This window comes from Lytechinus pictus, chromosome 9, assembly GCF_037042905.1.
Source record: "Lytechinus pictus isolate F3 Inbred chromosome 9, Lp3.0, whole genome shotgun sequence".
Taxonomy (NCBI): domain Eukaryota; kingdom Metazoa; phylum Echinodermata; class Echinoidea; order Temnopleuroida; family Toxopneustidae; genus Lytechinus; species Lytechinus pictus.
Window position 1 is genome coordinate 26,278,031 of NC_087253.1, and position 14,630 is coordinate 26,292,660.

The following is a 14,630-nucleotide window of genomic DNA, read 5'->3' on the forward strand; positions in this document are numbered from 1 at the left end:
ACACAAAGTATTGTACTGCTTGCTATGCATGCATTATTTTTTTTGTTTTGTTCATTCATTACACAAATTAGGCCTATATAGAATTAGAGAAAAGAACAAGACCATCAGTATGCTCACATGCTTGAGGAATGTTGCACAAATACCAAAGGAGAGACACGATGAAGTTTTTTGTTTATTATTTGGAACATGAGGCATCGATTTGGGTATATGGTGACTTGCGATAGTGAGTCGCGCATGATCGCATCTCTTGTTCATTCTTGCATTGATTGGGAAAACCAAAGTGAATTCAAACAAACAAGTCACACTTTGACTTTTATATATATATTTTTTTTTTGGCGCATGTATGCTCCAAGTGTTTGTTTGCTTAGATTTTAAGAAAGAAAAGAATACCAGGTGTTCCTTTTGTGCAAGATAGAACTAAATATTCAAAAGGAAGTTATCCTCAATACAATGTCCCAAAATGCAAGTTTTGTTTTTTTGAACCAATGATTAGGTACATAAATGCATTACCTGCAGTGGAATTTATTGTCACATAAGTATTTCGTTCTGTATTCCTGGTATATTGTTATATAGGGATTAGGTGTTTGGTTACCAAAAGGTGAATCTCAGGACTGTTTGAAAGTTTTTTTTTAATTATAGAAACAAAGGGATTAGGAATGCTTTGGGACTTTGTTTGGCTGTGTTTCAAACATATACCATTATTTTACTTACATTGTTTTGTTGGGGATAGGTTCTTATTAACATAAAACAATATATACTTGCTTAATATGTGTAAGTTTAAAATTTAACTTATTAATGCGGTATATGCTGATTGAATGTCAGTTTTTCTTTTTTTTCTCATTATTAATTTCATTTACAGCTATTTCGTTTAAATTTAATAAGATTCAAACAAAGAAAAAAGACAAGAATTAGGGGTAGATTATTATTATTGGAAATACTACAGCAACCTGTAAAGAAGGGTGAGCTGTGAGGGAGTGCTGCTTTGGAGAGGGTCGTATAGATGGGATTCCTTCCCTTCTTTTTTTACTTGCAGGATTTACGAGCACCTTATTCAGGATTCTTAGAGATAATGTTCTACATGGAAGGGATAGCAATATTTGAATTGATCGACATTCATTTTGGTTTTGAACAATGGCGCAATAAATTAGAGTTTATCATTGGATTATGGACTGCAGTTACACTAGGAAATATGTTGGTATGTCTAATCCTCACTCTCCCTATAAATAACGTAGTGAAAATCTTAAAGTTTTTATACAAAAAAAATGTTGGAATGATCTTTTTAGATTTTCTTTATGAATAGATGTTTAAATTGTAATTTTGTTTCCTTAAATGTTAGAGGAATAAGAGAATGCGCGAAAAGGGGACGAATATTTTCATGGTGCAAAGAAAAAGGGGATGTAATTTTTTTACAGGAGACGTATAGTACAAAAGATGTAGAGGATAGATGGAGTTCTGGGTGGGATGGGTCATGTTACTATAGTCATGGATCAAATCACAGCAGAGGAGTACTCATTCTTATCAAAACCTCGCTAGACTTTAAACTTATAAATATAAAACACGATGACGAAGGGCGATACATACTCATTGATTGTGAAATCCAAGGACATAGAATGGTCCTTTGTAATGTATACTTACCTACGAGGGATAAAGAAAATCATCAAATAAAATTTTTAAAGGATATGCTTATAAAATTAAACAAAATAAATAGTTGTAACAAACCTGTTATAATGGGAGGAGATTTTAATATTATTATGAATTCTGAATTAGATTATAATGGAACAGTGAAACAAAAATTACATGACAAGGTTAGTAAAGAAGTAGAAAATTTTATGGAGGAACTACAATTGATAGACATATGGAGGGAGAGAAATCCATTGAAAAGACAATTTACCTTCACTAAAAATAATCCGTTTATGCAAAGCAGATTAGATCATTGGCTAATATCAGATGAATTGGTAAATGTTGTTATTAGGTGCAAAATTTTACCATCTATAGCTCCTGACCATTCAGCTATTTATTTTTGTTCTTGTATGATAAAACTGATAAGGAAATGCGTAAAAAGAATGGTTCTTATTGGAAATTTAATAATAGCCTTTGTGGTAATGTAGAATATGTGAAAAAGATGAAAATAGAAATACTTACATTAAAGGAGAAAATAAAGACAGAAGTTAAAGATAGAAGAGTTGTATGGGATTATTTGAAAATGAAAATAATGTCTTTCACAAGAACTTTTTCGAAAAAACTGGCTAAGGAAAAAAAAAATAAAAAAGAATCTCTCGAAAAGGAATTAGAATGTTTAGAAGGTAGTTGCGTAAATTCAGTAGATGAAGAATTGATTAAAAAGATAGAAAAGAAAAGGAAAGAACTTGCAGACAGTTACGAGTATATTAATGAAGGTATTAAAATTTGGTCTCGTGCAACATGGTACGAAAGTGGAGAAAGGGATACAAGGTACTTTAGTCAACTATTACAATCTAACAAGAAGAAAAGTACTATTACAAAATTAGTTAAGGTTAACGAAGAAATTACTGAAAATGAGAAAGAAGTTTTAAATGAAATTAAATCATTTTATACCCATCTTTATGCTAGGGAATACACGGAAGATTTTAGGGATTTCTTTAAAAATGTACCAACGTTAACATCTGAAGATTCTGAAAGCTGTGAAGGGGATATATTAGAAGAGGAGTGTATTTCGGTACTGAAAGAAATGAAGCAAAATAAATCCCCTGGAAACGATGGGTTAACAGTTGAATTTTATTGTACATTTTGGGCTGAAATAAAGGATGTATTGATTGGGGCATTCAATGAAGCTTTTGCTCTTGGAGAACTTTCTGCATCACAAAAACAAGCAATTATTATTTTATTAGCTAAAGAAGGGAAAGACCCACATTACGTAAAGAATTATAGACCCATTTCGTTATTGAATACAGATTATAAGATCATATCCAAAGTTTTAGCAAAACGAATTAAAGAGGTTTTGGAAAGCGTTGTATTAGCAGATCAAATAGGATTTATTAAGAACAGGAATATAGGAGAAGCTATCAGATTAATTGATGATATGCTTTTTCATACGTTATATAATAATATCCCTGGGTATATGATAGCAATTGATTTAGAAAAAGGCTTTGATTCGATATCCCACAAATTTTTACATCACACATTAGGTTCATTCGGTTTTGGCCAGCAATTTCGCAAATGGGTCAAAATATTGTATACAAATAGCCAAAGTTGTATTTTTAATGGAGGAGATTCTACAAGCTATTTTCATGTGGAAAGAGGGGTAAGGCAGGGAGATCCGCTTTCACCATATCTTTTCATTTTATGCATAGAAGTATTAGCGCATAATATAAGATATAATAATGATGTTAAAGGAATTTCCTTTGGAAAGGAAGAAGTAAAACAGGTTTTGTATGCAGATGATATGTCTATTTTTGTCCGAGATCTAGATTCAGTCAAAAAAGAAATAGAAATTTTAGAAAAATTCAGAAAAGTATCAGGACTTAGAGTTAATAGCGATAAGACGAAGGTTTTATTACTAGGTTCCTCTCAAGGAAAATCATATGATTTATCTTTTGGCCAAAAGGTGGATTTTATAAAGATTCTTGGTGTATTTTTTTCTTTAGATGTAGAAGTAAAAGAAAGATTGAATTATAAAGAAATATTAAGTAAAATAAAGAAGTTGTTAAACTGGTGGAAGCAAAGAGATTTAACTTTGATGGGCAAAATACAATTATTAAAGCAATTTATCTTTTCAAAATTCATATATGTGGCATCTCTCACACCAATCCCAGGATGGGTTTATGTTGAACTTGATCAGTTGGCTTTTACTTTTTTGTGGGTTGGCAGAAATAAGATCAACAAAAGAACGATGTATTTAGATTACCATCAAGGCGGCTTGAAAATGATGAATTTTCAATGGTTAATAAAGGCACAGAGAGTTATGTGGATTAAACGACTAAAAGAAAATAATGCAATGAAATGGAAACAATATTTCAATTATGCCACAAAACATCTAGGAGGAAATTTTATATTTTCATGCGATTATTTGCTTGGAGTGTTGGAGATAGCATTGCCGCAATTTTATATAGATTTGCTAGAAGTATGGATAGAGACGAAGGATTTTCGATTAAAATCTGAAACATATAAAGGAAATGAGATACTTTTTAACAATAAATTTGTACGAATTGAAGGGAAATGCATATTTAACCAAAAATTATAAGAAAAAAATATTTACAGACTGAAACATATTATGGATTGTGATGGAAACTTAAGGTCATTTTCGTACTTCCAAAGACAGGGTTTAAACATAAATGATTTTCATTTGATAGAGTCAATTTATAAAACTTTTCCAGTCAGCTGGAAACGAAATATGAAAATAGATAGCAAAGAGGCTTCTCTTAGGGAAGAAATATCATTTATATCTGGAAAAAGAATTTTGTCAATAGAGGAGTTAGTATCTAAAAACGTTTATGCAAATTTTATGAAATGTAACTTCACAATACCTGATGTTTTCGAAAGGTTAAAAAACAAATATAGTTTTATTTATGAAAAGATTGAAAAGATTTTTATGAGACCAAGACAATGTACTCTGAACAGTAGATTAAGAGAGTTTCAGTTTAAAATGTTACACGGCATTGCTTATACAAATCATCACTTGTTCCGTTTTAAAATCTCACAGAATAATCTTTGTTGTTATTGTAAAAAAGAGGAAGAAACATATCGCCATCTATTTTTGGAATGTGAATATGCTTGTCTGGTTTGGGATAATTGTAAGAAGATGTTTGGTTTTATTTCGACGGGCAATTTAAGCTGGGAGGAAATTCTTGTAGGTGTAGAATTAAAGGACGAAGGAAAGGAACGTTTAGTCAATCATTTTCTAATCTTTGTTAAATTTTTAATCTTCAAAGGGAGGGAAAAGGGTGCACTTATAACCATGGATGAAATTAAAAGGAAATTTAAAGAAGAAGAATGGGAAGAAAGAAGGCTGGCGCTAGGTAGAGGTAAGATGTCTCTACATTTAAGGAAATGGGGAAAATCTGAATTAAAAGAATATATAGGGAGAGTGAGGCAAAGGTATATATACAACGAGAGACAAAACCACACAAAAAATACAAAATAAATAAATACGGAGAATTGTAGTCCCTTCCATGTAGAGTATAGGCATAAAAAGGGGAGGGTGCTCCTAACCTAGGGACGGGGGGGGGGGTTGGGAGGTAGAACAACACTTTTTATCTTTTTTTTTCTCTCTTATCATTCATACATCTTGTTAATATTTCGTTTTGTAATTGCTGAAACGCATTAGTATTAATTTCTAGTATCTTTGAAGTTTGATGTATAGTTTGTATAATTATATTTGTTATGGATTTATTGTATAATTTATAATCATGTTTCAAATAGTTTGTACAACTTGCTTATGGAATGTGAATGTTTATTTTGATTTGAGAGAATACAATAAAACATCCTTTAAAAAAAAAAAACATAATTGTATAATCGATTATCAGTTTGCAAAGTATCGTTTTGTTTTACAAATTTACAAAGTACAAACATGGACATGGTTCAATTAAAAAAAAAATGCATAAAACATGTATGATTTTCTATTACTTATTCATGATACTTAAATTCAAATTCAATATCAGTTTGTCTACATCATAACACCTTTTATGAATTTAAATTAAAATACACTAGATTAAAAAAGAAAATTTAAAACATATATAATTTCTCATTCCCTCATGGTTGTTATTTGCATTTAAATACAAATCTCTTTGACAGATTTGCCAGCTTCTGCTGCTGGGGTGGCGAAAATATTTCAAAACTCAAAGGCATCAGATAACAGGCAGATCTACAATTTATAAATTAATGTCAGTATTTCAATCACTCCGCGCGATGTAACTCATAACCATAGACTAATAAATACGTATAGACGGAAAGGTAGCACCCGCGGAAAAGCCTCATTTAAATAACATTTGCATATAACGTACAGATACTCCATAGAAGCTCCATGGTGATAAGCGTATTTTTTACCACTTTCGGCCACACCTCCTGGGAGACATTTGAACCGAATCCTAAGCCCCCATTTGCATATTGCTAATGAATCATTTATTTTTTCTTTGCGTACTCGCAAGATACTGTGATTTGATTGGACATTACCTCATGAATAATGTATTTTTCTATTGAAATTCATACGTCATAATTTGACCCCTATCGTCACTTCGGCTTAATTAAGGCTGAAAGGTGACGTCACCCGCACAGAAGAAGATTATATCCTTGAAAGATTTTCGGTGAGTACTGTCAGATTAACGCTGAATTTTAATTCATTTACAAAAATAAATCAAAAGATCTAATGTTATATGGGATCTTGAGAAGTCTGGGTACAACATGAATTAATTTGTGTTTATAAAAAGTGAACAATTAGGAAGCAAACGACTTGCGAAAACTCAAAACTATTTCCATCGTCGTGAGCTAAAAATGTAGGCTAGATTACATGTAAATCTCCATCTGCTACCATTTGAGACCTCGTATTAATTATCACGCCAGACTTTTGGGCGAGAGTTTCTCTGAAATTTCGACGCCTACCGAGATCTCGGCAGGCATGGAAAGAACTAACCCACGGGGCTCCGGCCCGCGAAATTATTTTTCCCACCGAGTTCTGGACCAACATATGAATATTCATGACTTGCGTCTTCGGATTAAGAGTACGCATGCGCGTGGACTCTGCCTCGACCAGTGCTGGTCGTAAGCATTCACGTTCAGTTGCTCAGAATGAATATTAGCATCGTCAAATTACCGGTACTCTTACATAGTTACATATGCCTTATATATATCCAATTCTTAAACACTTTTCAAACTAGCTGCCATTAATGGCAAGACATGTGCTAGGCTAGGGCTCGCTTAGGCTAGCGCATTAACTTTACCTCAAATCTGGACCTGTCTAATGCCTAGTACTAATCAGTGTTGTAGTTCCTTGGCCTTGAACATTCATGCCTTGGCCTTGGCCTTGAGGATTTTGAGCCTTGAAATTTCAAGGCATTTTCAAGGCATTTTCAAGGCATTTTGTATTATGTACTTTCATTTGTTTTATAAGTAATTATAAATGTTTCAGTTTTTTTTATATATTTAATGACACTATAATGGTCAATACTACCAGTCACCAGTAACATTAGCAGCAGCAGCAGTAGTAAGTGTACTAGCAGTGTCATCGATTGTAATTGTCACCATTATCAAGAATTTTCAAACAAAGAATACATCAGTTATGAAAATTAGCATTATGTATTGGTAATGTGTTGTAATCATGACTAATGATGATAATGACAGTAAATAATAATGATCAAGATCAAGATAATAGTGCTTTGATGACAAGAATAAATTTGACATCTGACTGCAATTTTGACAACAATTTTCGTACTTTAAACATAGCTAACTCTAAAGCACGATAACAAGGTTGATTTCTATTCCATTAGGATTTTCCTTGTATTATTTTCTTTGGCCAACAAGAATGTTTTAAGTCTTCATGATATTCTGAAAAGATTTGGTAAACTTGAACACAGTCTTCAATTTTGTCATATCCAAATGGGTTATGTCAATGGCATGATGAGCCAGAAACTTTGAGGGGCCAAGCATGGCATATAGAGCAAAATTTCTGTCAAAAAAAAAGAAGAAAGCGATTGAAGCGAGCGAGTGAACAAAATTTGTCCCCCTCTTTCTATAGGAAAAGCTAATTTTGCGATAGATTGTTTAAAAAGTAATATCACATTTACTCCATCTTTTCCTTTCCCTTCCCCCCTTATCTAAGTGTATTCTTGGTGGTGGAACTTCTTCTTCTCTCTATCTCTTTTCTAAATTGTATATTTGTTTTGGGTCAGATTGACAAAACAAAGGGGGGAAATGTTTACTTCTTTTTAATCATATATCGTTCAACAGTGAATTTAATTTCTCTACAGTTTCAAGGAAATAAACAACGTATTTGTTTTTGTGTCAATAGGGTTTTCAAGAAATAATGATTAATAAAAAAATAGTAATTGAATAATTAATTATTATTAATATTATCAACAAGTATTAATGATGGCAAGACATGTCCTAGGCCGCATACATTCGTAATTCCGAAGCTTCGTTATTCCGAAAGTTCGGATATTCCGAAGGTTCGTTATTCCGAAGGTTCGTATTTCCGAAGGTTCGTAATTCCGAAGGTTCGTTAGTCCGAAAAAGAAATGAGGTTCGTAATTCCGAAGGTTCCTTAGTCCGAAAACGAAGTGAGGTTCGTAATTCCGAAGGTTCGTTAATCCGAAAACGAAATGAGATTCGTAATTCCGAAGGTTTGTTAGTCCGAAAACGAAATGATTAACGAACCTTATTTCGTTTTCGGACTAACAAACCTTCGGAACAACGAACCTTATTTCGTTTTCGGATTAATGAACCTTCGGAACAACGAACCTTATTTCGTTTTTGGATTAACGAACCTTCGGTACATCGAACCTTATTTCGTTTTCGGATTATCGAACCTTCGGAATAACGAACCTTCGGAATAACGCCACAAATGTTCGGATTAACGAACCCTTTTACGTTTTCGGATTAACGAACATCGAGGTAAAGGCAATTTTCGTGTTTCGGAATTACGAACCTTCGGAATTACGAACCTTCGGAATTACGAAGTGTAACCGTGCTAGGCTAGGGCTAGCTTAGGCTAACGCATTAACTTTACCTCAAATCTGGACCTGTCTAATGCCTAATACTAATAGTAATAGCCGACTAATGCCATATGATTTAAAACTTCGAACCAAATTTCGAACTTTACGTTTGATTTTATTTAACATGGTTTAATATGTCTAGTCCGTATACAGAACCAGTCCTAGATCTAAAAAATATCTTAGTTCTAGTCTAGTCTCTAGATCTAGACTCTGATCTACGCTGTATCAGCATGGAACAACTAGTGTACCAAGGGGGGGGGGGCGCAGACTGCCCCCTGACAATTTACAACTGATCCAGGGGACGTGCCCTCCCCCCTTTGAGAAGCCAAATCAATAATTTGTAATGTCAAAATGCAACAAAAAAAGACTTATGTCCCCTCTTTTGAACGTGAAGATCTTTTTTTTTTGCTTGTCAATTTTTTTTCAGCTAAGAAATCCTTAATTTGGGGCGGGGGGAAGACGGGGATCAAGATCATTGACGTTAGTTTGTGCCTGACGTGATAATACGTTCCATGCAATGCAGTGGCGTAGCTAGGATTTTTTTATGGGGGGGGGGGCACTGGGGGGTCCTTGCTTTTTCGGGGGGGGGGGGCACTGGCCATTTTTTCCGGTGTGTATGTGTCACGAGGGCGGATCGGACTTTCGCCAATAGGGGACGGGGCCCGAAATTATTTCACCTATGTTTTCCCCGATCAGTCACTTCTTTGTTTTATTCTTATAAAACAACATAAACATGAAATAATCTCATAAGCCTTATAAAAAGTGTGAGCGCAAAGCGCGAGCTCAAAATTTTGTGATATTCCAACCTGAAAACTGGACACTCTAAGCATTTTTTTTTGTGAACGGGAAGAGAACGAGTACAATAATTCATGCGAGTGCAGGAAGCCAGCCAAAAATTTGTGATATTCCAACCATTAAGCAACATTCTATACATTTTTGTAACCATGAGCAGGATTAGTACTGTACTAAACAATAATTGATGCAAGCACGATTCAAAATCTGTGATTTTCGAACCTAAAATGTATTATGTTTTATTATTAAAGAAGGTATATTTCTTTTTTAAAAAGGACATATTTCATTTGGAAATAAAAATCCTACAGAGATTTTTTTTTTTTTTGGGGGGGGGGGCTAGAGAGCACAAAACGCAAGTTAAAATTTTTAAATGCTTAAACTGAAAATGAGTCATTTTTAGGACTCTTGTCAGCTTTCATTTTTTTTTCTGCTTACAACCACTTTTAAATTTCAATTCTCATTTCTTGTATCTTCTACACTTATTTTACCTTAAAAAAACAGAATAAAGAATACTAACAAAATAAAGTTATATTCAAAAGGATATAAAGTAAACAGGGCGCACCCCATACCCTTAGTTGGGAGAGGGTAAATCTTAATTATTTCTTTAAATAGATAATCAATCATTAATTATTAATACTTGTTGATAATATTAATAATAATTAATTATTCAATTACTTTTTTTTTATTAATCATTATTTCTTGAAACCATATTGACACAAAAACAAATACGTTGTTTATTTCCTTGAAACTGTAGAGAAATGAAATTCACTGTTGAACGATATATGATTAAAAAGAAGTAAACATTTTCCCCCTTTGTTTTGTCAATCTGACCCAAAACAAATATACAATTTAGAAAAGAGATAGAGAGAAGAAGAAGTTCCACCACCAAGAATACACTTAGATAAGGGGGAAGGGAAATGAAAAGATAGAGTAAATGTGATATTATTTTTTAAACAATCTATCGCAAAATTAGCTTTTCCTATAGAAAGAGGGGGACAAATTTTGTTCACTCGCTCGCTTCAATCGCTTTCTTCTTTTTTTTTACAGTAATTTTGCTCTATATGCCATACTTGGCCCCTCAAAGTTTCTGGCTCATCATGCCATTGACATAACCCATTTGGATATGACAAAATTGAAGACTGTGTTCAAGTTTACCAAATCTTTTCATTCTTGTTGGCCAAAGAAAATAATACAAGGAAAATCCTAATGGAATAGAAATCAACCTTGTTATCGTGCGTTAGAGTTAGCTATGTTTAAAGTATGAATATTGTTGTCAAAATTGCAGTCAGATGTCAAATTTATTCTTGTCATCAAAGCACTATTATCTTGATCTTGATCATTATTATTTACTGTCATTAACATCATTAGTCATGATTACAACACATTACCAATACATAATGCTATTTTTCATAACTGATGTATTCTTTGTTTGAAAATTCTTGATAATGGTGACAATTACAATTGATGACACTGCTAGTACATATACTACTGCTGCTGCTGATGTTACTGGTGACTGGTAGTATTGATTATTAGTGTCATTAAATATATAAAAAAACAACTGAAACATTTATAATTCCTTTAAAACAAATGAAAGTACATAATACAAAATGCCTTGAAAATGCCTTGAAAATGCCTTCAAATATCAAGGCTCAAAATCCTCAAGGCCAAGGCCAAGGCTTTAATGTTCAAGGCCAGGGCACTACAACACTGATTAGTACTAGGCATTAGACAGGTCCAGATTTGAGGTAAAGTTAATGCGCTAGCCTAAGCGAGCCCTAGCCTAGCACATGTCTTGCCATTAATGGCAGCTAGTTTGAAAAGTGTTTAAGAATTGGATATATATAAGGCATTTGTAACTATGTAAGAGTACCGGTAATTTGACGATGCTAATATTCATTCTGAGCAACTGAACGTGAATGCTTACGACCATCACTGGTCGAGGCAGAGTCCACGCGCATGCGTACTCTTAATCCGAAGACGCAAGTCATGAATATTCATATGTTGGTCCAGAACTCGGTGGGAAAAATAATTTCGCCTCCGGCCCGCGGGCCGAACAACAACAACAACCACTGGGTTAGGAAAGAACTAGATATAGTCCCTATAACGTTTAGGCTAGACGTTGTCTGGGATCTATCGCGCATCCATATTGACTCTATAGAAAGACATTCACTCCATTAACCCGTTCCTTCTTTGAATTCACATATCAATAGGACCGGAGCCTAGTTCTTGATTTTTTAATTTTATAAAGATGTTTCATTTCCCAAAGGCAAAGTCCAAACTTATTTCTAGTTCTTTTCATGTTTATTTTTTATTTTTCTAAACTTGAAAGTTAATAATAGGCCTACAGGTCTTGGCTAAGCTAAAAGAAAACTTTTCTACATCTTATCCTATCTATTCTCTATAGACCTAGACTAAACTTAGGCCTACAACAAAGCGACCTCCTGTATAATCTATATAGGCCTAGCCCTAGGCCTAGTATTATTTCAGTCACTGTGTCAGGGTCTAAGTTAAGGATTTATTTATTGGAGGTTAGCTTTTGTTTGGCCTAACGTGTAGATTTTCCATCGGGGCATTTGTCGTCAGAGCAAATGGCATGAAACCATTTTAAAAACCCTGGGTCAAGACAGCTTTAGTTTAGATCTAACACATGTATGATTCAATAACATTGAAATTTCGCAGAATGGTAGGTTTAACAGAAATTTAAATCTACTTTTGATGTAGATCTAGTACTAGATCTACTTACATTTAGTTCCAGATCTATGTACGTCAGAGTCTATGATTAGATCTAGATATATACGCTATAGTCCAAGTGTTATGTGTTTTTATTTTTTTTTTACAATAGCTTGTATTGCTGACATTTCTGTCTGTGTATTGTTCTATTCAACAGACATAGAACATGATGCTGCTTCACATCCTCTTTTAGAGACTCGAGGATTACAAGACCGAATTAAGCTGCAGGACCCTCCTGATTCAAAAAGGTATAAAAAAAACAATAATCATCCTATCTATCAAACTGAATGACTTCATGTATTTACAGACCAAATGACTTTATCCAAAAATGAGTCCAGATGTCAATGATTTCATTGTCCTAAAAGGGTTATATTAAAATCCATTTCAGATTTCAATACCCATGTTCAATAATTTACAAGATAATTGTTTAGTCAATTTTTTTTAGTGTCAATACACAAATCAATTTCTTTGAAAATTTGCTAATTCATAGATTTTGGCATCATTGGCATCTGGAGTCATTAATTTTAGACATGCCTTATTTCGGTGCAAATCAAAATCTACATCTCTGCAAAGAATACATAATGACTATCTAAATATGAATATGGTACCAAATTATTTGGGAGAATATACTCTTTCTAGTGGTATATAATTACTATGTGTTCATGACATATTTTTACCTTAAATTGGGGTTTTGTGAGGTTTGTCCTTTTTTTTTGGGGGGGGGTGCTCACATGGTAGACCAAGATCTAAGTTGTATTGACTAAATGAAAATAAAATCAGCTCAGAGACTAGGCTGGAGTCGTATTGACAGGCTCCATTTTAATTTTCACCTGTCATGTTTTCAGGGGACAATTAATATCACCTACCGGTAGATCTAGCTTGTCAAAATTAAATAAGAAAATCAGAATATACTAGGCTAAGCAAGTGGAAAATCATATGTAATCAACTTATTTGCTTCCTACCCACTCATGAATTCTTCAATCCACACCAGATTTTGTAAAGGTGACTCATTCGGCTTGTGGTTTCATTAAATTTTTATACATATTTTTTTTTTTTTTTTTTTTTATGATGGCTTGATTGAATTGCTATCATTTCTGTCGTTTTTTGTGTTTTTTTTTTCAACAGATATGGAACATGACTCTGCTTCACATTCTCTGTTTTAGAGACTCAAGAAATACAAGACCAAATTAAGGGTTTGCTTTTTAATTCCAATAATAATTTTCTGGAGGAAGAATTAGGGAATAATGCATTGACAATATGCCAAACATCCTATATCAAACTGAATTACTGCATGTATTTACAATAGAGTATTGTAACCGCCCCCGCCCCCCTACACTACTGACCAAACAAAACCCATAAACAATTTAAGAGGGATAGGGTTATTTTAGGGGTAATTATACTTGCTGATTGTAGCAGTAGTTTTTACAATTATGGATGTAGATAATGATAATGTTTATAATAATAATACTTAGAATAATAAATTTATTACAATGACATAACAGGAATGATAAATAAAAATTCAGCAATACAATATGTACATGAAATTGTGTAATAATTTTGGCAATGAAGAATTTTTAACAAAAATAATGATCAATGATTTCGGGGGGGGGGGGCATGTGACATTGCATCTGTGTTTGTGAGGACAGTAGTCTCTTTCACACCATTTCATCTTAAGCAGATGGGAACGAGCTCTGATCAAAATTTGATCTTTAAACTCAAGAGGAAAATAATTGTTACCTGATTTATGTATTTGGAATAAAATGAATTGAAATAATAATTTTGTCATTGTCACTGAATTAACAAGTCTTCTATAATTCTTTTTAGCTGAGAGTTTAGGTGAATCAAGTTATTTGAGGAGACACTGGAAGTACTAATAGAATTAATGGACGAGCAATAGTGAACAAGCAGCATAAATTTAAGAGTAATGAGACCTACACTTTGCAGCCATGGATCAAGGTTGGAGGGGGTGGTAGTTGCAGGTTTTCTCTGTAAAAATCACCCCCATTAAAAAACATAACAAATAATAATTAATATATAAAGATATTTAAAAAAAATGAATAAATTTGAAAATAAAATAGAAAACAATCCTTTTGAGAACCAGGACCTTTAAGGTGGAGGGCAAAAGACCCCCCCCCCCCCCTTAATTTTTTTTTGATCCATGGCTGTTATGTAGATGTGATAGAGAATTTCTAAATATATATATTTTTTTTAATGAGAAAGATACATGGGTGATTTCAAGTTTGCTGTTGAGCTTTTGGTGTGGCGTCTTACAAGTTTTACATCATCATCACAGCACAAAAATTACGATCAAATTGATTCATAGATTCATCTCACTTGATGTTGAGCTATTAATGTGATTTGGATTATTTTTGTAAACTCACATTAGGTTTTGGAGGAAGGAAGAACTAAATTGTGCTACGAACACCA

The 14,630-nt window shown here is 33.2% G+C and overlaps 1 long non-coding RNA gene across 1 annotated transcript; it reads left to right on the plus strand.

The window, feature by feature from the left end:
• Positions 1–6,234: 6,234 nt before the first annotated feature.
• Positions 6,235–13,524, plus strand: LOC135155417 (uncharacterized). Its single transcript, XR_010294608.1, has 3 exons — positions 6,235–6,278; positions 12,361–12,451; positions 13,329–13,524. It is a non-coding gene; the product is annotated as an uncharacterized LOC135155417 (long non-coding RNA).
• The last annotated feature ends 1,106 nt before the right edge of the window (positions 13,525–14,630 follow it).